Source organism: Talpa occidentalis, unplaced genomic scaffold (genome assembly GCF_014898055.3).
Source record: "Talpa occidentalis isolate TD23 unplaced genomic scaffold, MPIMG_talOcc4v2.1 talOcc4.6, whole genome shotgun sequence".
Taxonomy (NCBI): domain Eukaryota; kingdom Metazoa; phylum Chordata; class Mammalia; order Eulipotyphla; family Talpidae; genus Talpa; species Talpa occidentalis.
Genome location: NW_023604972.1, coordinates 26668422 through 26691443, shown reverse-complemented (window position 1 = coordinate 26691443; position 23022 = coordinate 26668422). Strand labels below are relative to the sequence as shown.

At 37.5% G+C, this 23022-nt stretch overlaps 1 protein-coding gene across 2 annotated transcripts in view; it reads left to right on the top strand.

Moving 5' to 3' along the window:
• Positions 1–23022, top strand: part of LOC119261139 (cytochrome c oxidase subunit 7B2, mitochondrial) — a 93163-nt gene that overhangs the window by 9519 nt on the left and 60622 nt on the right. For both annotated transcript variants that reach the window (XM_037530362.2, XM_037530361.2), the window contains exon 2: positions 12034–12089. The gene's annotated coding sequence lies outside the window, so the exon portion shown is untranslated. The remainder of the gene's footprint in view (positions 1–12033; positions 12090–23022) is intronic.

Genomic DNA, 23022 nt, shown 5'->3' with positions numbered 1-23022 from the left:
ATACAATTGCACCTCCCCCCTTATTTTGACTCTAATGCTTCCTTTTCCCGCCCCTACTGCCCCCCCCCCCCCCCCCCCCCGTAGTGTGTCTCTGGTTTATAGTTGCTTGTTGATTTTGATTTTTACTTTGTATTGATTAGTCTTTTTCCTGGTCTCTTATTTAGGTTTCCTAAATTCCTGCTATGAGTGAGACAATCCGGTCTTTTTCTTTCTGACTTATTTTGCTGAGCATGATCCCTTCTAGCTCCATCCATGTTGCTACAAACTGCATGTGTTTATCTTTTTTGATTGCTGAGTAATATTCCATTGTGTAGATGTACCACATCTTCTTGATCCAGTCATCTATTTTTGGGCATTTGGGTTGCTTCCATTTGATCGCTAAAAATAAATACCTGTTATGTTTTTATGTTGCTGAGATTGCTTCCTGGAGTATGAAACAACTGTTTGTGTTTTTCCCCCTAAACCATTTATCAGTTCTGTCCAGTAGTTGGGCATCTTCATGCTCACATAAGGGTTTTCTTTTCCATTTAATCAAGCGTTCCTTAAATCTGTGAAAAGGCATTTCCGTATATTGAACTTTTGGTTTCACCAGTTTACTCTCTGGGAGGCTGAAAATAGATTCGTGGTACTGCCTATTCCCTGTTTGAGATATAATTTATTATTAGTTAAATTTTTTTTTATAGCTTATATCTTGACATTTTTATGTATAAATGAGGGTTCCTTTGCAGTAAGTAACTACCATCAGCACTGAGTTCTTATAAACTGAATTTTGAGCTCAGGTTGATCACAACAAATACATATATGAATAATTAATATTAAAATAATTAATATATAACAATATATTAATATATATTGACACTGTGGACTAGTATTATAGTTGTTATGAGACTAAATCTTTTCATGGTCTCCATAGTTGTTTATTTCATATCTTTCTGGAGGAAAATTTTTAATGCACTTTTAAATAAGGAATCTGATTCCCATGTCATTTTTATACTATTGATAATTAATGTCCTTAGGCTTACCTGAAGTCAGGTGGTTTTGACATTTTTTCTGTGACCACTGGAAAAAAGTGCATATTCTTGTTCAAGGTTATTATCAGTCTTCCTTTTTGCTTGAATCCTTACCTTTCACAATTACTCTTTGAAAATCTTATCTCACTATGTGCTTGTAGATAGAGACATTGTCTGCATTATGAAAATTTCAGTAGTTCATTCAATACACTTATTTCAACATGAAAAAGAAATCTCTTGACCTGGAAACTCAATTTAGGAAAAATCCTCATTTTGGTAACCTTTGTGTGCTACATCTTTGTGACTGGGCCACTGATGATAGCATGTGACACAAAACCAAATTTCCTAAAAGTTAATTGCCTATTTATGGAGGTTTCACCTCCAATGGAAGAGTTAAGTGTTGAGATAAATGAAAAAAGAAGTCAACTTCTTTCCTATATAGTTATGCACAATTTTGCTCTTTTTAGTCAAGACTGTAAATTTGTTAAAGGGAGTGGTTGTATATTATTTATCTACATGTTTGTCCCAACAACTTATTTCATATATGGAGGAATAATTGGAACAAAATACATTCTTGCCAGAAATTGAGATAAAATGGCTTTTAACCTTCTGTTTAACAAAAAATTAAGGATACTATTGTGGAAGAGAAAGTAAAAAAACACAGATATTTCTAATGGCGTATATAATAATGAATCACTACTTTATTAGCTGTCTAACCTTGGGCAAGTAATTGAAAATCTTGGAGCTTCAGGTTTCTCAATTTTTAAAATTGTAATATCAATACTTAGAAGTAATCAAGGACAGGGAATTGTATAATTTATCCAATAGTGTGTTAGGAAAAATAGACACTTAACTCAGAGATGCAAAAGGCTCTTATTATGTTGCCTGTGTAAGACTGAAGTTGTCATGCTATGCTTTTAAGAGTTCTTAAAACAAGGACAGGAATTGGAGAAAAGTTTCCATACTAGTTATGATAATCCTGCCCCAGAAAAATAAAGGGGGAAGAATTGTATGTATAGGTCTTAGAGAATACACCAAAGTGTAAGTGTTGAGAAATTTGCAGAAAACATTTCTTAGATTTGCAAGCATTTGGCCAAGTTTACAATTTTCCTGATATTTTTAAAGTATTAGATATCTATGTCTACATACACAAAAAAAATACCATGTATGTTTGGAATGCATCAATAACTATAAAACTTACATATTAAAACACAAACTTAATTTTGAAATACAATTAATAAGGCTAACACTATCTTTTTTCTTTGGAACTGAAAAACACAAAAGAATCAGTGTGGGCCACATGGCTTTTGGTAGAGAAATGGAAAATAAAATGAAGAGCAAGTAGGTTGCACTTAGTGTGATTTTCAGTTCTGCACATTAGCTGTTACAATTAAAAAATATATATGTGTGTATGTAGATCCCCAGTAAAGAAAGATTTCAAGGGTGAAATTCTAGTTACCAATTCATTCCTTTGGGATCTTCTTGTATTGTCATTGCAATTAAAAACTCTTTGCCTTTGCCTTAAGTGTGTGTGTGTGTGTGTGTGTGTGTGTGTGTGTGTGTATTTGCCTTAAGTATATTTTATGAAATATTAAAATAATCCCCCTCCCAGATATGTTGCTCTTATTTGAACAAAACATTAAATATTGGATTTTGGACATATGTTGTAAATTATGTATTGAATTTGTTTTTCAGAGAATAAAAATAAGTCCTTTAATTTAAAAAATTAAGTACAATCTTCAAAAAAAAAAAAAATAGTTGGATGACCTGAAGTTTCCAGACTAAAAGATGCTTTAATACAATTCCATTTCAGGTACACAGTGAATTGTAATCTGAAAGATTTTTTTTTTCTCTTTGGATTCAATAATATTTTACTCTATTTACCCACTGGGCATCAATTTTAGTCCCTGTTAAATTAACCAACAGAATGTGATCATGGTTTAAATAAAGAATGAGATGATAATACTTCTACTAACAAATAATAGCAAAATATATTGACCACCTACCAAAGATTTATGTTTTCTGCTTTATTTGGTGAAGGCTGAATATGGGTGTAAAGATGGAGGCAGTGTAACTAGTAGAAAAGATAGGACCACATTTGGGGCCTTCCTGGTGGCACAAGGGGTTAAGTCTCAGCACAGTGAAGCTATCTGTAGCCACTGCAGCGCGAGTTCCATCCCTGGCCAGGTAGATGACACACGTGGCAAACAGACCTTTCCTGTCTTGCCCACTGCTTCCCTCAGCAGTGTATTTCAGTGGATCTGCCTGTTCTGCTCCCCACTCTGTCTGGTGAATCCTCTCACCACCACCATCCTCCCCCCCCCAACCCTGGCCCCTCTGGCCTGCACCCCAGATCTTGTATGCATAAATAAATTTCAAAAAGCCACATTTCTGGTAAGAGACAAGGGCTTTCAGCATTTTTGATTCCTTTATGGGTCACGCTGAAATGTGTACCCTTTGAAGAGCAAGAGATGCTTCAATCTCACCCTGAGCCTTAGTACTCTTAATGTAGTGAGCCTTTGGTCAATTACATGGTCTTCATGGGAGTAAACCTCCTCCTCTAGCCTTCTTGATGAGATTATCACTCCCATCAGCATCTAACAGATATTAACAATATCATATTGTTAATAAATACAAGTTAGATTATGAGGTGAAAATATTTCATCTGTTAATATTGCATCCATTTCTCTGAGACTTTGAAGGATGAGAATACTAAAAAAAAGAAGTTATTTTTCTTATTCCTTTTGCCTTTTCCAACACTAGGTTTGGTTTTCCAGAGCTTTTCTTCTATTCACCAAAACTTTACTAAGCATACATTCTGAAAACTCTTTGTTTTGATCAGTTTTTACTTCTGTAACTCTCCCACTGGGAAATTGTACTAGCTCTTTGTTTAATTTAACTGTTATATAAATATGTAGAAATGTTCTACTATTTCAATTCCTACTGTGAAAATATTTTGTAAGCAGCAGTATTAAAACATTTTTTTCTCCCAGCTATATAGATCATAGAAATTTGAAAGCAGCAAGAGAATATTAAGCTTATCCAATACACTTCTCTTGACACTACTGAAACTTAGAAAAGAAAGTGGTGTGCCCACAGTTTACCTTGAGATAGAACCTTTACTGAGACCCAGCATTCATGACTCCAATTTGATGTTTAAATTTTAAATAGAAATTCAAATGTTTATATACAAAATAAAATGGATTACACTGAAATAATGTTCTCTACCTATAATGCAAATCATCCAATACTTATTAATATTACTATGTGATTTATAGTGTATATGTAGCATGTATAATATATGTGTGTATATATACATATATACACAAACACACACATATATAAAATAAACCCAAATTATTCTAAGAGCCACATTGCAAAAGATGTCCTCATCTTGCAGTATGGAAATATAAGATAGAAAAGTAGCTTGTTGAAAGTTAGATAGCACGGAAGATTTCAGTCTTGCCATCAGATGCTTCAGCTTCTGTATTCTTAACCAAGACCACCTGCCTTGTCTTCATGTAATTATTTTCTTTGGTCTGCACTATGTCCATGTGTGAGAACTGGTATAGTATTGACAAAATTTTTAGTTTTTTTAAACCTATGATTGCTTGACGTTTAACTTTTAAAGTTAAAGGTTTCTGCCTCCCTTACACAGTTTTATCAAACTGTATCTCCATTGTGCCAGTTCTTTTTTTGTTTCTATTCACCATTTCACCTATCTGAAATCCTGAAATTAACAGTAGTGATTATCTTATTCCATTGCAAATACACCTTATGATGATTGCCTCCTTTAAGACAGAAATCAAACAGAATGTTTCAGCTATGATGACTTCAAATGGGTTAAAAAAATCTTATTTGGTTTGTTTCAAGATCTTTTTCTCAATTAAAAAAAAAAAAAACACAAACTTTTTTCCCAAGTAGTTTTGAGCTTCAACTGTTAATTTCATGCTTTTTATGGAAAGAGTGACTGTTAAGGATTGATAAATAGGCTTTTTCAAGGAAAAATTTTCTGTTCAAATTTTTAATGTTCTTTTTTCCCCAAAAAAACTATGTCTAGTGCTGAGTGAAGCAGTATGGAAGAGGAGACAAAAGAATGGAAACTAGATATTGCAGTTAAAAATTAGAAAATATGAATAACATGGGAAATACTGAAGTCCATATAAAGTAGCCCTGAGCAGTGAAAGTCAATGTCCCAGTCCTTCAGTGTAGTATTAAGCTTGTGTGTGTGGAGTGAGGCATAGTTGAGTGAAGTGATGTTAGTTAAGGAAGGAAATCTAATCTAAATCTAAATCAATTCTAATCCTGTAGTAACATCCCCTGCCTGATTCTCATTTCTTTCTGATCTGTAGGAATATGGAAGAAGTAGATAATTCAGATGCTGGTACTCTTTATACACACACATGCGTATAAATATATAAAATGTGTATATATACATGCATATATAAACATTTATGTGTGTATTATGCACACATATAAAAAAATTTATTTTTTCTCATTTTTAAACAAAATCATTCTTAACTGAAAATTTTAAAACTATAAAAACATGAAGAAAATGATTGTCACCCCACACTCAGAGAAATTCAATGTAAATAGTTAATTATCTGTTTCTCCGGATTCATGTATTTAACTGCCTAAACATTGATCTGTTGCCACTATATTAAGGTCAACAAATTTAGGATCATATTGTCTATGTAATTTTTACCTTTTTTCTCACAGAATCCATAAATTAGTAGCACGGTAAATATCATTAGTTTGCCATACTTTCAATATTGTTCAAAAAACATGGTTTCACAAGCCTTTATTATCTTTCCTTCTGTGATGATTAGTTTATTGCGCTTTTTCTGTCTTATTATGATGGTTAGATACTGAACATTCTTTTATATAAATATTTAATTAATGAAATAAAATTACATAATTAGTTTTGATAAATATTTTGTTAATTTCTTTATGAAACAATACTAGATCTAGACTTTAGAGGTTAAACTTGTGAGCTTTAAAAAACATACATTTTTTTCTTCTGACCCAAATTAAGGATATCATTAAAACTTTAGAAAATACATATAGACAAAATGAAAAATAAAACATAATTTGATACTTGTTAGATAACTATACATAAACTATAGCTAAATAAAAAGGATCTACATAATGCTTACCCCCAGTTTTCACTCAACAATTTAATGAATTAAAGACAATAACTTTTTAAATATGCTAATGTAATTATATTTGTAAATCTTATTTGGCATTCTGCTTTCTCAGAGCTATTAGAGAGACATTGACTGTAATTTTATTTCTAACTAAAGAAGTAACTTATTTCAAAGGTAAAGCTTTCTTCTTGGGTGAAAAATTCTAAGAATTTATTGCAGAGATCATTAGACTAAGGCGGTATCAGAGCCATCTTTCTTAGTAGTTTAACATGTTTAACAGTGTATTTTCACTTGTCTATCTGCATATTTCTGTTTTCATGAAAGTCATCTCATTTTGGAAATAGCTGATCAGTCAGCTAATGCTTATTGAGCACATACTATATACTAAAAGCTACATCAGTGAAAAACTAATAGGAGTCTGTGCAGTGGAGGAACTCAGATTCAAGTGAGAATAGGCAGGAAAGAAAAAAAAAGAAAAGGAAAGCTGTTAGTGATAATAGAAGTTGAAAACCTCTTCATGCTATGATCTCATACATCCCTTTACTTCACAGTGTCAAGGACATTACTGAGAGTCATGAAGAGCGCTAAACTGAGCAAAATGAAACATAGGAACATTTCATGTAGTTATTTAGCCTTGGTGATGGAGTAAACCTTTGGGGAAAGCTCATGGTACAAGCGGCAGAACTGTATTGCTATGTTAGAGTATATGTAAATATACTTAAATGTAAAAACATGTATTAGGTAGAGAAAATATAGACACACACTTAACTATACCTGTACATAGGTAAAGCATACTGAGGAAACAAAAGAAAAGGCACATGTCATTTTTTTTTTTTTTTTTTTTTAGAATTTTTTTTTTTTTTTAGACATTTATTTTTTTTTTTATAGAGGCATGTTTCATTTATTTATTTATTTAGTTTGTTTGTTTGTTTTTTGTTTATACATGCACTGGGTACAGTCAGAAGCGCAGGAGGGTGAGAGAATTCACCAGAGCCAGAGTGGGGAGCAGAGCAGGCAGAAGGACTGAAGTACACTGCTGAGGGGAGCAGCGGGCGGCAGGAGAGGTCTGCGCACCATGTGGGATCCTCCTCCGGTGGCCGGGGAGCAGCCGGGGATCGAACCGGCGCCGCAGAGGCCGCGGGCAGCTTCGCAACCCAGCGCTCAACCGCTGCGCCACCAGGGAGGCCCAGGCACATGTCATTTTGGATAGTACCATTCTTAAGGAATAGGAACTTTGAATACTTGTCTATTTTTTTTTTTTTAAAGATTTATTTATTTATTTATTTATACAAGCACTGGGTACAGTCAGAAGCACGGGAGGATGAGAGAATTCACCAGAGCCAGAGCAGGGAGCAGAGCAGGCAGAACGACCAAGGTACACTGCTGAGAGGAGCAGCGGGCGGCAGGAGAGGTCTGCACGCCACGTGGGACCCTCCTCCAGTGGCCGGGGAGCAGCTGGGGATCGAACCGGCGCCACAGAGGCTGGGGGCAGCTTCGCAACCCAGTGCTCTACTGGTGCGCCACCGGGGAGGCCCACTTGTCTATTTTTTAAGCAATTGCTCCTCGGTATAACTAAGTGCTCAGCATCTCAATACATCTTCATTGAATGAACAGAACAAATTGCTTTCAAAGCATTTTAGGAAAATGGGATACTCACTGTATATATATCTAGATAAAGATTGAATATTAATCACATTAGGGCATAACATAGTTTTTGATTGTGTGACTTTTATAAATAGGGTGAGGGAGGAGGAGGAAAGAAAATGGGGAAGGAGAACGCAGTGGACTGTGGTGGAGGATTATGGGAGCTTGGGTGGTGGGAAACTTATGGTTGACCACATCTGAGGGGAGAAATCCTATATTGTGAAAACACAAACGAGGATATAAAATAGTGGCATGTCATTAGTAATAATTAAAAATGTGTAAATATTTCCATGCAAAAACTATTATTTTTAGTGAATGAATGGAAACACTTTCTGTCTTACTAATTTCCATGCAGAATCTCTCATTGAAGAGGCAAAGAACCCCTAGGCTACAATGGAGGTACCTCCACCTGGTTACTCTTGTGTCTTTCAGTAGTGATTGCCTATGAGCCTTTAGCAGTTCAGCAGACTCAGCTTTCCTTTGCTTTTTTAAAAAATAATTTTATATTTTATATAATTCTTACATCATTTTTCATTTTTGCACAATGTATGCATTTTCATTTTGGTTATATTCCCCATTTCTTTCAGATTTTTCTGAAGAGGCTGGCGATAAGCTCCAGAGAAATGCATTTCTTTTGGTTTCTCCTCTATGTCACTGTTGTTTTAGTGGCTTTTTGTTTTTTTCCTTCCATATCTCCCTGGCCTCTAAATATTGTAGTTAACTTGACCATTTAGGTTGTGGCTTATGCTAGAATGTGTATGACTTGATTGATTGGCTATGACTGTACCAGAAAGAGTAAAGAATGATTTCCAAGTTCTGAACAGCTGGGTTAGATGGTGGTGCCATTTGCTGAGAAAAATACAGGAGGAAGAAGAGGAATGTAGTTTAGTTTCAGAAATATTGAGTTTGAAGGGTCTGAAGGTTATCCAAGTAGGTAATACATATAATATTCACTTCTACTTAAGAAGTAGCAAAGAAATCTGGGCTAGAGGTAAAGATTTGAAAGCCCGAAGTTTACGTCAATAGATGGTGACTGAAATCACAGGCATTCATGGGATCCGTCAGGGTAGTATGTGGAGTGAGAAGAGAAGAATCAAAAGAGAATGAATAGGTCAGAGGGTTGCCAGATATAAACATTGAATAGTTGAACCAAAAAGTACCTGTGGGGGAAAAAAAATACAACATAAAACCTTCCCCTGATAAAGAGAATCCAAATTTAACCCAACCTAAAATGTTGGATGGGTAAATACTAACGTGGGACTTCTTCCCAGAAAACTGGAGGCCTCAGAACCTACAAAGGAGAAGGATCCTACAGGCACACTCTATTCCCTTCACCTGTCCCCAAATGAGGAAGACTTGTCACCTTCTCAAAAGAGAAAATCCTTTCCGCTTCCCTCTAGTGAACAGTTCCCTCCTCAGAAGTGATTTGCCTCTCCCTCCAGCAACTGGAAAACATTTCTATCTTCTGGATGACTGTTTAAGTCTGGAAGAATATCATCCATCACAACCCTTGTTTCTAAGACAGCATTGAGAAAGTATGGTCAGTAAGTAGAGCGGGAAAAGCACATGGCTTTGATTGTTCCTTTGGAATTTGACTGGAAAGGGACATTAACTTTTTTTTTTTTTGGAGGAGGCCCATGCCTTCATCTCCACTTGCCTGGAAAATACCCAGATCTGGACTTAATGCTAATAGCAAGGAACGGCCTGGGGCACACCATTGAGATGGAGTGTCTTCTGTGGGAAGGAGAGAGGATACCAGTGGTCTGACATCCTGTGCTGGTGAATGTCTAAGGGGACACCTCAACTCAACCTTCTGCACACGCATGAACATGAGACTTGAGATACAGGGAGTTGCTATGGAAATAGCTATGGAGCATTTGGCCCTACTAACAGACCAGCAGCATAGGGAAATGGTGACCATACAATGTGAAAGCATGGTGTGAGAGTTTATATGTAGAAGGAACTTTTTCTTTTCCTGGAGACCAGGTTGTATTTGAATCTTGACAGGGGAATGGTAGGTAAGTGGTGTGTGTAAGAGAATATTCCAGGCTTAGGGAAGAGCAGCTGCAAAGGACAGATTCCTTTGGTGCCCTTTTCTTAGAGATGTGTTGTCCGTCCTCTTTTATCTTTAACCCAGAAGAATACGACTCAGTCTATGCCTTACTACAGTTATCTGCAGAAGAAGCAAACAAAAAATATTGTGGTAACTTGAGGCTTACATTTCTCTTCTATTGGTGCATAGTAAATCACCAAAACTTGTAGTTTAAAACAATGTGGATTTATTATCTTACAATTTTTGTGGGTCAGAAGTCTGCAGTTTAACAGGGTCTTCTATAATACTGCAGTCGGCATTTGTGTGTCATCTGTATGCTCTAGAGAAGGATTTATTTTCAAGGTTACTGATATTGTTGGCAGAATTTATTTTCTTAAGGATATAAGTGAAGGACTCATTTTCTTGTCAACTGGAGACTGGGCATTTTGCCAGAGGCCAGCTAGAGGCTGCCTTCAGTTACTAGAGGCTGTTTTCCGAATATGGCACCTTGCTTCACAAAGGTTAGCTAATGAGGGAAATACTCCAGCAAGATTGGTGTTACCATTTTATATGCTGTAATAATGTAATCATACAATGTAATTCATAAACATCCTGTCACCATATTCTGTCATTTGTTCTATCAGTTAAAAACAAGTTTCTGGTCCTTCCCACACTCTAGAGATTGGCAGTTATAATGAAGGCATGACCATCAGGAAACAGGGATAATGAAGCTACCTAAGTCTGCACACCACAGGCTAGTCTCTGACCTCTTTCTTCTCTTTCTGCAATTACTTCTTTATCTCATGGCTTTAAGTATTGTCAATGAGCGGACAACCCTCAGTTTAATATTTAGTGTTTGATTTAAAGTCTTTGGTTTTTTCCTTTAGTCTCCACTGGTATAGCCAGCTGCTTAATTTATATTGATCTTCTTGGATATGTCTGATAAACATCTCAGAATTCACACATCAAAAATCAAAATAACTTTCCCCCAAGAACCTGCTTTAACCATGGTCTCCACAAGTCTCACAAAACGGCCCCTTTATCCCTTCAGATCAAAAACCTTTATGTCATCCTTGACTCTTCCTATTTTCTCATACTTAACATTCAGTTTATCAAACCTTTAAAAATTTTGACATTTCTTGCTCTGTTCTGATCTAAAATATAGGCCACTTGATGGCTCTCTGGCAACTACTCCCATTCTAGTGGGAAGTAAACTGTTTTCCAACAGCTGACTCAGGTCCTGCTTCTAACAGGATGGACCACATGGAACCCCAAGACCACTATTCTCTGAATGCTATTTATGGAAACTCATACAACTTTTACAAATGTCAGATTAGTTTGTGTCACCTGTCGTTGCTCACCAAATAAGATTGCATTTGTCTTAATGAACCTTTTCATACTTGCTTCATGTCAAACATCAAGACAGATTAAAATAGGCAGTGACGCCACTCCTGACATACTCTTCCTATGAATTTTCTCCTTTGTGACCTGTGCTCTTTTCATCCTATGTTCTTTTTTACTTTCTCCCAGGTTCATTAAAATCTACTTCTGGGTAGGTTGGACTTACATTCACATATACTGTGGTCTAAAGTCATAAATAAATGTATCATTTTATCCAGGTGTATTTTCACTTTAAACCCTTGCATTTGTTATAGAATGGAGAATGTGTTCCTGTCAACAGGACTTAAGGCAGTATGATGGTGAATTTGATTTAGGGACAAAGAATTGAAAGGTCCATTTTTGTTTCCCTGAACTCAGTTGAAGAGGTAGCTGTCTAGTCTCCATACATATTGGGTTTTACCTTGGCTAGGAATCTCCTCTTTTAAGTTTGAACACTGATGGATGGTGATTCACAAAGGCAGCTGATAGGAAAAAGTGAATGATTTCAACTCCAGGGGTTGAAAATAGGTTATAAATTCCTTTGTCTTCATAGGAAGACAAATTTTGTGTCCTTTTACTTTTACATACTTGGTGATTCTTTCCTTTCCATGTTATTTCTTAAAGTTTATTTAACCAAGTATCACTTGTATAATTTTTAAAATTAAGAATTAAATTTTTTATTTTAATTTTTTTAAATGTATATAACATTTACTGTAGTTGGAGTAGCATATGACAGTTTTATCTGGTTAATATAGCCCATGCTTACCTTTTGCTTTTATTTCCTTGAAGCTTCTCTCTAATTTTCCAATTATTTTTTCAGGAATCTGAATCTTCAACTTTCTGAGAAGAACGTTTGAATTTCAGAGTTCCTACCAGGTAATGAGAAAATATAGAAAGGCCCATTACTGCTCATATGAGAATTTTACAATGAATGTCAATTTTAGATGAGAGATTCCCCCCTTTTTAATAGAAAAAAGCTAAAGATTTAATAGGAAATTTTGTAAAAAAAAAGAATTGACAGTGAGCCACTGTCACTTAAACACTCTTCACTATTGCAAATTAGTTCAGCTATAGAAAGAATATGTGATAGATGCCAATCTAAATAGACAAATGTTTCCAGAAATGTTGTTCTTGATAGACTAACTTGGTAGTCTTGACAATGAAAGCAGTTGGATGCAAAATAAACTGCATGTGTTGCCAGCAAACATTTTCAAAAGATAAGCACTTGTTGTAAGGTATTGTATGCTTAGAAAAAAAAAAATCTTTCATTTTGGCCAGCTGAGGCCACCACGTGTTTAAAAATGTCATACATCATTTAAGTGTTAAGAGCGCCCCCTGGTGTGATTGTATAATCATGTTTATAAGAAATGTGGGCATTGTTTTTAAGATCTGCTATTAGGTGGGGATGGACCTCTTTAAGCAAGGTTAGGTTGGATGGTATGGTATGCAACCAACTATTGAGAAATATGTATTTAATTTTACTTTTTGCCCTTATCCATGGTTATGTCTAGTCAGTGGTCAACTTGAAAGTAGAATTTGGAAATTTCTAATCCCAAAATATCTTCAGTTCAAGTTAATGACCAGTAAATATATCATTTAGTAACTGTGAGGTTTTATACTGAGATAAAATTTTGCAGGATAATCAAATTCTTTGGTAGTAATAACTTTTTAAGTGCCAAATTGTGAATAAATTTGTTTTTTTTTAAGCTCATGAACTTATTATGAGAATTCAGATATTTGTGTGGAAAAAAATCCAAATTTTGAGTTTTTTTAAATGGGAATTCAGATATTGTCTTTGTGTGAAAAAATCCAAATTTTGAGATTTTCTTCTTGTAAAAAATTTTCTTGTAAAAAATCCAATGTTTTTTCTTGTAATCTAGCATCTCCCATAGCTATAGAACTTGAAAATATAAACATCATAATTCATCCATGAATCATAAATAGAATTTCTTATTGATTCCCTGAAATCACCTCCATCCTTATAGAGTATTATAACTGGCATTTTGTCTTTATTTTAATTTTCAGTCTTTAGGATTAATTTAAACTAGCCTTGCAAAGGGAAAGTGTGCATGATATTCTAAACTACATTTCTGGAAATCTGATAATAGCAATATTATATACCGTCTCTTCTCCAGACTAAATTCTCTTGATTGTTTTAACTATTTCTAGTGGGTTCTGTGTGCTCAATTTGGTCATTTGTTGCATTATAATACTGAATTATTCTTGGCTTTCTTTTTCTTCTATAAGTTGTCTCTCTAATTCTGAAGCTGTACACTCAGGATGGTAGTTACATGAATGTCAGAGCATTTTAAAATAGATTAGTGAGATCGGGGGCGGAGCAACATGGCGGCGAGGAGACGCTGCGAGTAAGATCTCCCATTAAAAAAAGTTAATAGGGAGGAAAAGCGGCAGGTCCCAGTGAGAACTGGGACACGGAAGATAAACGGACGACTCCAGCAAACTGCCCGAAGAAGAAAGTTGCCATAAAAGAGGACGAGAAGGGAGGGAAGCGCAGAACCCTGCTCCCCTCCCCCGCCCACAGAGGCGGCACTCTCCGACCGGCAGAGAGGAGGAAACAACAAACCAAAACGGCCAACAAGAAAAACGGACACAGCAAGCGGGACTGTGAGTGGAAAGGAACTATTGCAGCCACCACACCCCGTGAACGGGAGCTGAGGCGAACCCTGCAGGATCCGCCGCGGAGGTGAGCTCCAGGCGCCATTAGAGAGCCCCGCCCCCCAGGAGGAGACCAGCACCAGCACACAGCCCCCGCCGCCCGGTAAGCTTGCGCGGAAAGTGGCGCGGATCCAGACCGGATCGCAGCTGCCCAGGTCCCCGCGCCTGCGACCTAGGCTTGCGGGGAGACGGCGGAGGCCCTCCCTGAGTGAGCAGGAACAAGGCGCCCAGGCAGGGGAGCGGGTTTCAAAAGGCGCCATTCCCGCGCCACTGATCTGGGCTACAGCCCGCGTCCTGGAACTGAGGGCTTTGGAACTGAGACCCGGGGCACGAAATTAGGGGCGTGGGTTCCCCACGACGGTGGGGCACAAGGCAGACACAGCACCCCAAAGCCGTTGAGGTGTACCCTACCATCCCCGCTCTGCTCCCTGTCCCACGGGGTGGAAAATCAGCTCCCCAAGGGCTCTAGGAGAGATCTCTGGCGCCACCTAGCGACTTGACCCCAGCACAGGCTATTGAAGGAGCTAGTGGCCAACTGGGGAGTTAGCCCACACCTGGCTCCTTCCGAACAAGTAGTCTGAGCCCACAGGGAGAGCGAGCACCCACAGCCGGGGCAGACCAGGCGCGCAGAAGAGTGTGCCTGAGACCAGACGCGCAGGGAGTGTGTCCCACATCACCATTTTAGAACAGGGACATTTCTTCAGTAAAGACTACCTGCAGAAGGCTTCCTCAGGAGCCAGAGGCTGCTTGAAACTGACAGATGACTCCTGGAAGAACCAGAGGGGAACAGAGAAGCCCACCCAAGATGCCGGCCAGTCCCAACAACACAGTGTCCCAACGCATACGGCAAATTAGAAAACAGACAGTAGGGAGGAGAAGAACCACACGCAACCTAGCAACTCTCCAGAGAAAAAGCACACCACAAAAAGAAAGCCAGCCCCCAGATTGCAAAGACAATAACTTGGAAGAATTTCTGAGCCTTCCAGAAAGAGAATTTAAAATTGCCGTGATTAAAAAACTGACAGAAGTCATAAAGGAAAACAATGATAAGGGAAAAATAATCAACGATCAGAAGAATGCAATTGAGTCCCTAGAGAGGGAAAACAATGGTCAGAAGAAAGAAATTGAGTCCCTAAAGAGGGAAGTAAAAGAAATGCAGGAGATCAAAGAATTAATGGAAGAACTAAAGAATTCTGGGAAAAGCAATGAAAGCAGAATAGATGAAATGGAAGAACGAATAAGTAATCTTGAAGACACAGAAATAAAAAGAACCAAAACAGAAAAGGAAAGAGAAGTACGAAGGAAAAAGAACGAAGAAAGACTTCGGGAACTATCTGACTCCATGAGGAAAGGAAATATAAGAGTTATAGGAATACCAGAAGGAGAGGAGAGAGATGTAGGAACAGAGAAAATATTCAAAGAGATAATTGAAGAGAACTTCCCAAATGTGAAGAAGGAGCTGAAAATTGATATACAAGAAGCAAGAAGAACACCAAACTTCCACGACGAAAGGAAAAATACAGCAAGACACATAATAGTAAAGCTCCCAAGAATCCAGGACAAGGAAAAAATAATGAAGCTGGCAAGAGGAAAGAAACAGATAACATTCAAAGGAAAACCAATCAGGCTGACATCAGACTTCTCCGAAGAAACACTACGGGCAAGGAGAGAGTGGAGGGACATAGTCAACAGACTCCAAGAAAACAGATGCCAACCAAGAATACTCTATCCCGCAAAGCTCTCCTTCCTCTTTGAAGAAAGAATATGGACCTTCCCAGACAAACAGAAACTCCGGAATTTCATTGCAACTAAACCCCCACTCCAAAAAATACTACAAGGAGTCCTAAAGCCAGAACCTCAGAGGGACGAATAACAATGAAAGAAGGCCAAAAAAAAAAAAAGTTATTAAAAGAATAAATAAATAAAATCAAAGGAAAGACAAACACAATGGCAAATACAGATGTTAACATATCAATATTAACTCTAAATGTAAATGGACTAAACTCTTCAATAAAAAGACACAGAGTGGCAGCCTGGATTAAGAAACAAAACCCAACCTTTTGCTGTCTCCAGGAAACACATTTAGCTACAAAAGATAAAAATAGGCTCAAAGTTAAAGGATGGAAACAATCCTACAAGCAAATGGACCAAAAAAGAAAGCAGGAACAGCTATACTTATATCAGATAAAACAGATTTCAAACTCAAAAAGATAAAAAGAGACCCCAATGGTCACTACATTATGATCAAGGGGACAATACTTCAAGAAGAAATAACACTCATTAACATATACTCACCAAACGAAGGAGCACCAAAATATATCAGACAACTGTTGTCCTCTCTGAAAACAGACATCAGAGAAAACACATACGTAGTGGGAGACTTCAACACACCACTATCAACAATGGATAGATCAACAAGACAAAAGATAAGTAAAGAAACCAAAGCTCTAAATAAGGACCTGGAGCAATTAGGCTTAACAGACATCTATAGAACACTAAACCCAAAAAAACGGAGTACACATTTTTCTCAAGCGCACACGGATCATTCTCCAGGATCGATCACATACTGGGGCACAAGACAAACATCAACAGATACACCAAGATTGAAATCATATCAACCATCTTTTCTGACCATGAAGGCATCAAACTAGAAATAAACATAAAAAGAAGGCAAGGAACTTTCCTACCTCATGGAGATTAAAAACCACACTACTGGAAGACCATTGGACTAATGAGGAGATCAAAGAAGAAATTAAAAAATTTTTTGAATTGAACGACAAGGAGGACACTAATATCCTAAATGTATGGGATGCAGCAAAAGCAGTAATAAGAGGAAAATATATAGCAATAGAAGCTCACATCAAGAAACAAGAAAGAACGCAAAGAAACAACCTCATCTCGAAGCTCAAAGATCTAGAAAAAGAACAACAAAAAAACCCCAAAACCAGTAGAAGAAAAGAAATAATAAAACCAAAGCAGAAATAAATGAAATTGAAACTAAAAAAACAATCCAAAAGATCAATGAAACAAGAGCTGGTTTTTTGAAAAAATCAATAAAATAGACAAACCCCTAGCCAGGCTCACAAAGGAAAAAAGGGAGAAAGCACAAATAAACAGGATCATCAATGAAAGAGGAGAAATCACAACGGACACAGCAGAAATCAAAAGAATAATCAGTAACTACTATGAACAGTTATATGGAAACAAGTTTAACAATCTAGAGGAGATGGACAAATTCCTACAACTCTACAATCACCCAAAGCTAGATAAAGAAGAAATAGAACACCTAAACAGACCAATTACAATTAGCGAAATTGAAATGGTAATAAAAAACCTCCCCAAAAACAAAAGCCCAGGACATGATGGATTTACAAATGAATTCTACCAAACATTCAGAGACGAATTAGTGCCTATCCTTCACAAACTCTTCCAAAAAATTGAGAAGGAAGGGACAATACCAAACACGTTTTATGAAGCCAACATTACACTAATACCAAAAACGAACAAGGACAACACAAAAAAGGAAAACTACAGGCCAATCTCCCTAATGAACACTGATGCAAAAATCCTCAATAAAATTTTAGCTATCAGAATCCAACAATGTATCCATAAGATAATTCACCACGACCAAGTTGGATTCATTCCAGGGGCACAAGGATGGTTTAACATCCGAAAATCAATCAACGTTATCCAACACATCAACAAAAAGAAATATAAAAACCATATGATAATATCAATAGATGCTGAGAAAGCTTTCGACAAAGTGCAACACCCATTCATGATAAAAGCCCTTGAAATTTTGGGGATACAAGGAACATACCTCAACATCATAAAGGCCATCTATGACAAGCCAACAGCCAGTATCATTCTCAATGGTGAAAAGCTGAAAGCAATTCCATTAAGATCTGGAACAAGACAAGGATGTCCACTCTCACCATTGCTTTTCAATATAATACTGGAAGTCCTAGCCAGGGCAATAAGACAAGAGAAAGACATCCAAGGAATCCAAATAGGAAAAGAAGAAGTCAAACTATCATTATTTGCAGACGATATGATTATACATAGAGAACCCCAAAACTCCACAGAAAAGCTAATTCAACTCATCAATCAGTTCAGTAAAGTGGCAGGATACAAAATCAACACGCAAAAGTCAGTAGCCTTCCTATACACAAACAATAAATCTGAAGAAGAAGAAATCAAAAAGACCATCCCTTTTGTTATTGAAACAAAAAAAATCAAATATTTGGGAATAAATCTAACAAAAGAGGTAAAGGACCTATACAAAGAAAACTATAAAACACTGTTAAAGAAATAGAAGAAGACACAAAGAAATGGAGAGACATCCCCTGCTCGTGGATTGGAAGAATAAACATTATTAAAATGACCATCCTACCGAAAGCAATATACAGATTCAATGCTATTCCAATCAAATTTCAATGTCATTCTTCAAAGAAATAGAACAATTATTGATGAAATTCATATGGAATCACCAAAAACCCCGAATAGCCAAAGCTCTCCTGAAAAAAAAAGAAGGGAATGGAGGCATCAGACTCCCAGACTTCAAACTATACTACAAAGCCATAATCATCAAAACTGCATGGTATTGGAACAAGAACAGACATACAGACCAATGGAATCGAATAGAAAATCCAGAAATAAACCCACAGATTTATGGTCAACTAATCTTTGACAAAGGAGCAAAGAATATGCATTGGAGCAAAGAAAGTTTGTTCAATAAATGGTGCTGGGAAAACTGGGTCGCTACATGCAAAAGAATGAAGCTTGACCACCACCTCACACCATACACAAAAATCAACTCAAAATGGATTAAAGAACTAGACATAAGACCTGAAACCATAAAATATATAGAAGGAAATATAGGCGAAACACTACGTGATTTGCACATCAAAGACATCTTTACAGACACATCACCCAAAGCAGTGATAGTGAAGGCAAAGATAACAGCTGGGACTACATCAAATTAAAGAGCTTTGCACAGCAAAAGAGACAATAACAAAAACAAAGAGAAACCCCACAACTGGGAGAACATTTTTGCACCCAACACTAATGATAAAGGACTGATCACAAAAATCTGCAAAGAGCTGATGAGACTCAACAACAACAAAGAAAATAATCCAGTCAAAAAATGGGCAGAAGAGCTTAAAAGAAACTTCTCTGAAGAGGAAATGCAAATGGCCAACAGGCATATGAAAAAATGTTCAACATCACTTGTCATCAGGGAAATGCAAATCAAAACTACCATGAGATACCATCTCACACCAGTGAGAATGGCACATATTAAAAAAACTAGCAACAACAAATGTTGGCGAGGGTGTGGAGAAAAAGGAACTCTTCTGCACTGTTGGTGGGAGTGCAAACTGGTCCAACCACTGTGGAAAGCTGTATGGAGATTTCTGGACCTACTAAACATAGAGCTTCCATATGATCCAGCAATTCCACTCCTAGGTATTTACCCAAAGGACACAGAAACATCAATTCCAAAGAACACCTGCACCCCTATGTTTATAGCAGCACTGTTTACAATAGCTAAGCTTTGGAAACAACCCAAATGCCCAAAAATAGATGACTGGATCAAGAAGATGTGGTACATATATGCCATGGAATATTACTCAGCATTCAAAAAAGATAAACACATGCAATTTGCAGCAACATGGATGGCGCTGGAAGGGATCATGCTCAGCGAAATAAGCCAAAAAGAAAAAGAAAAATACCGGATGGTCTCACTCATAGCAGGAATCTAGAAAACTTAAATAAGGGACCAGGAAAATGAATAACTATAAGAAAGTGAAAATCAAAATCAACAAAAAACTATGAACCAGAGACACTTTTAGGGGGCGGGGGTGGGAGGGGAGGGATTGGGGTCAGAATGGGGGGCTGCAATTGTATGGGGAATATAACAATAAAATTTATTAAAAAAAAAAAAAAAAAAAAAAAATAAAATAGATTAGTGTTTCAAACCTGGTTTCTATATTTACTGGCATTGTGATCTTAGACAAGTCTCCACACCTACTCAGAGCCTCATGTCTTCTGTAAAAGGGGCATGCAAACAACCAACTACTCAAGCACATATATAGAAGAAACCTTTTTTGGAAAGAGACAGTAGATGCTTTAATATGGGTGTTTTTCTTGTAGTAAGACCGACATTACTTTTAGGCATTTATATTTTATATAATCTTCAAAACTAGGCAGTGCCTTTAGAGATTTCTTGTTATTAGCATGGTTGAGCTTCTGACAGCAATGACAAAGAATTTTGGGTTAGTGAAATTTAAGGCACCTTTAAGCATAATATAGAAACGGGATAATTGAAAGCTAATTTTAGAATCTGTTGCATTCTTATAATGCACCCATTTATGCTGATTTTCTCTGGATCTGGGACCATAATCTATTCCTATGTGCCTTGCTCTTCTATTTTAGTATCTAATTACTTGGATTGACTTTGCAAAGCTTGCATAATTTTCCTTATGGTATAAGAATTTTTCCTGATATTTTATGTACCAGATTTTATCATTGAGTTGCTACAGAGATCAATGTAATAAGTTTCTCATTTCATTAATAAGTACTTTAGATGCTACTATGTAACTCAGCATGGAAACATGGTGTGAGGAGAACTTTCTTTGCTCAATAATATGTGTTTCATATTAGTCCCCTGGTTTTTGATTCTTGCTTTAGAAAGTAGCCTGTTCCACCATGATTCAAGAGCATGTTGTTGTTAAATTTCTCAGTTTCTGAGTCACTGTTTTCTTGTTGAGGTTGATTCATGTGTGCTTGGGTCAAATGTGTAGGCACTGATATCAGGAGGTGTATATATTATTTTGTTTGACCAAAGTAACACAGTACACCACACACTACTATCTTTCAGACAACTGGCTGAATTATCATTATTGAATTAGTGAATGAGTGAAAGAGAGGAGTTGTCTTAGTTTTCTGTGTTAATTTCTACCCTCTTTCAACCTCCCTCCAGGTTGACTACACATATGCAAGCACTTGGCATTTGATGAGTGTTCTTTTTTTTTCATTTTATTTTAAAGATTTATTTGTTTATTTATACAATCACTGGGTACAGTCAGAAGCGCGGGAGGGTGAGAGAATTCACCAGAGCCAGAGCAGGGAACAGAACAGACAAACTGATGAAATACACTGCTGAGGGGAGCAGCGGGCGTGGTAGGAGAGGTCTGTCGCGCCATGTGGGACCCTCCTCGCCAGCAGCCGGGGATCGAACCGGTGCTGCAGAGGCTGCGGGCAGCTTCGCAGCCCAGCTCTCAACCACTGCACTACCAGGAGAGGCCCTTGATGAGTGTGTTTTTAACTTTGACTCCTCTCATATCTCTGGAGTAGCTGTCTTTTTTTGCCCCAAATCCTCTGATATTGTTTTTGTTTAAGCCACCATATTTTTTACTTGAACAAGTAGGAAGTAAAATAGTCCTTTAACTGAATTCTCTCCCTCCAGTGTTACCTCTCTCCAATGAACTGCCCCAAGTGGGACTAGGATGATTTTCCTAAAACATAGAACTGATACTGTTACAGGATAGGGAGAGGGGCATCCCAAACCCTGCAAACCTGCCTATTCTAAATGGGTTCTGCCATGCGCCACATCAACACAAAACATATGAGACTTTAATGGGAAGGAATGTTAATAAAACTAGGAAACAATACAGGAAAGGCAAAGAATCTAGTTTCTAAATGAAGCACTCAAAGTTACCCGTCCCCTCGTGGGTAAAAGTCCATCCATATGGGATCAGCCTAGAGCAAGTCCCCAAATCCTGCCACAAGTCTAAAGGATCTTCCAGTGGGGACCCACAGAAAAGGGTCAGAAACAACCAGACAAGCCCTGAAGGAAAAGAGCAAAATCAAAATCAAGATAAAAGCTGCCATTGTCACCTCCCCACGGGTCTCACCCACATCTGTGTCACCCAGTCCACGACCAATAGGCAAGCGCAGTTTCTTCACATGTCTCTCCATTCCATGTGCCTCCTCCAGGTTTCCTCCTGGCTCTGCATCCTGCTTCCTTCCTTCTTCAGTCTCCTCTGCATCTTCTTCTCTCTCTGCTCATCTCCACCCTCCATTTGGGTGGGGTAGGGAACCTGGAACCTCCCCCTTTCCTGGGACCTATTACAATACTAGCTTAAAAATCATTGAACATTTTATTATCCAAAAGACCCTTCGGTTCTTGCCTACCTTTCTACTCTACCACTGTCTTCACCTTTTGAGCTCTGTAATATTTTTCATTGAAAGAATAGTAAATCCCAGAGTGCTATTCACTTTCTTTGCCTTTGTCTTTATGCAGTAACTTTCTATGCCAGTAATACCATCTGGACTTCATTTGGTGGAGCTCCATGTTTTCCTTCTATGACAACCCTTTCCAGATTAACTTCCCACTCTCAAGTACATACCCAGTCTCAATTAAGTGCCTCTTCAGTGGACCACTGTAAAACCATGTGCTTACTTTTCTTATTGAAAAATTCAGGGCCTTACCTGGTGGCGCAGGCAGTTGAGTGCAGTGCTGTGAAGCTGCCCGCAGCCTCTGCAGCGCCTGTTCAATCCCGGCCAGCGAGAATCCCATATGGTGCGATGGTGCGGCAGACCTTTTCTGTCTCGCCTGCTGCTACCCTCAGCAGTGTATTTCAGTCAGTCTGCCTGTTCTGTTCCCCACTCTGTCACTGGTGAATCCTCTCACCCTCCCATACATCTGGCCTGTACCCCAGTTCTTGTATGCATGAATAAATAAATCTTAAAAAAAAATTCTATTTAAAGTGGGCAGCTTAAGGGCAAGAATGATGTTATATAGTTCAGTGTATCACAGAATCTGGTATATAGAAAGTGCTCAAGGTAACTATGATGTCAGTGAAGAGGCTGAATGAAAAAATAGTTATATTGAAGCCCATGCTTACATCAGGCTTTAAAGTTGATAATCAAAATGCCTCACACTTATCAGGTGGACAGATTGGTACAGCTGCCATCATTTGACTTCAATGTGAAGCTCGCTCTCTCTTCCATTTGCACTCATACATTCCTCAATATATCAAACTACCTCTCTGTGATTGAGATTTCTTGTTCTTACTCAGTATGCATTCTCCTCCTCTTATTTGTGGAGGCAAAATAAAAACCACCTTGA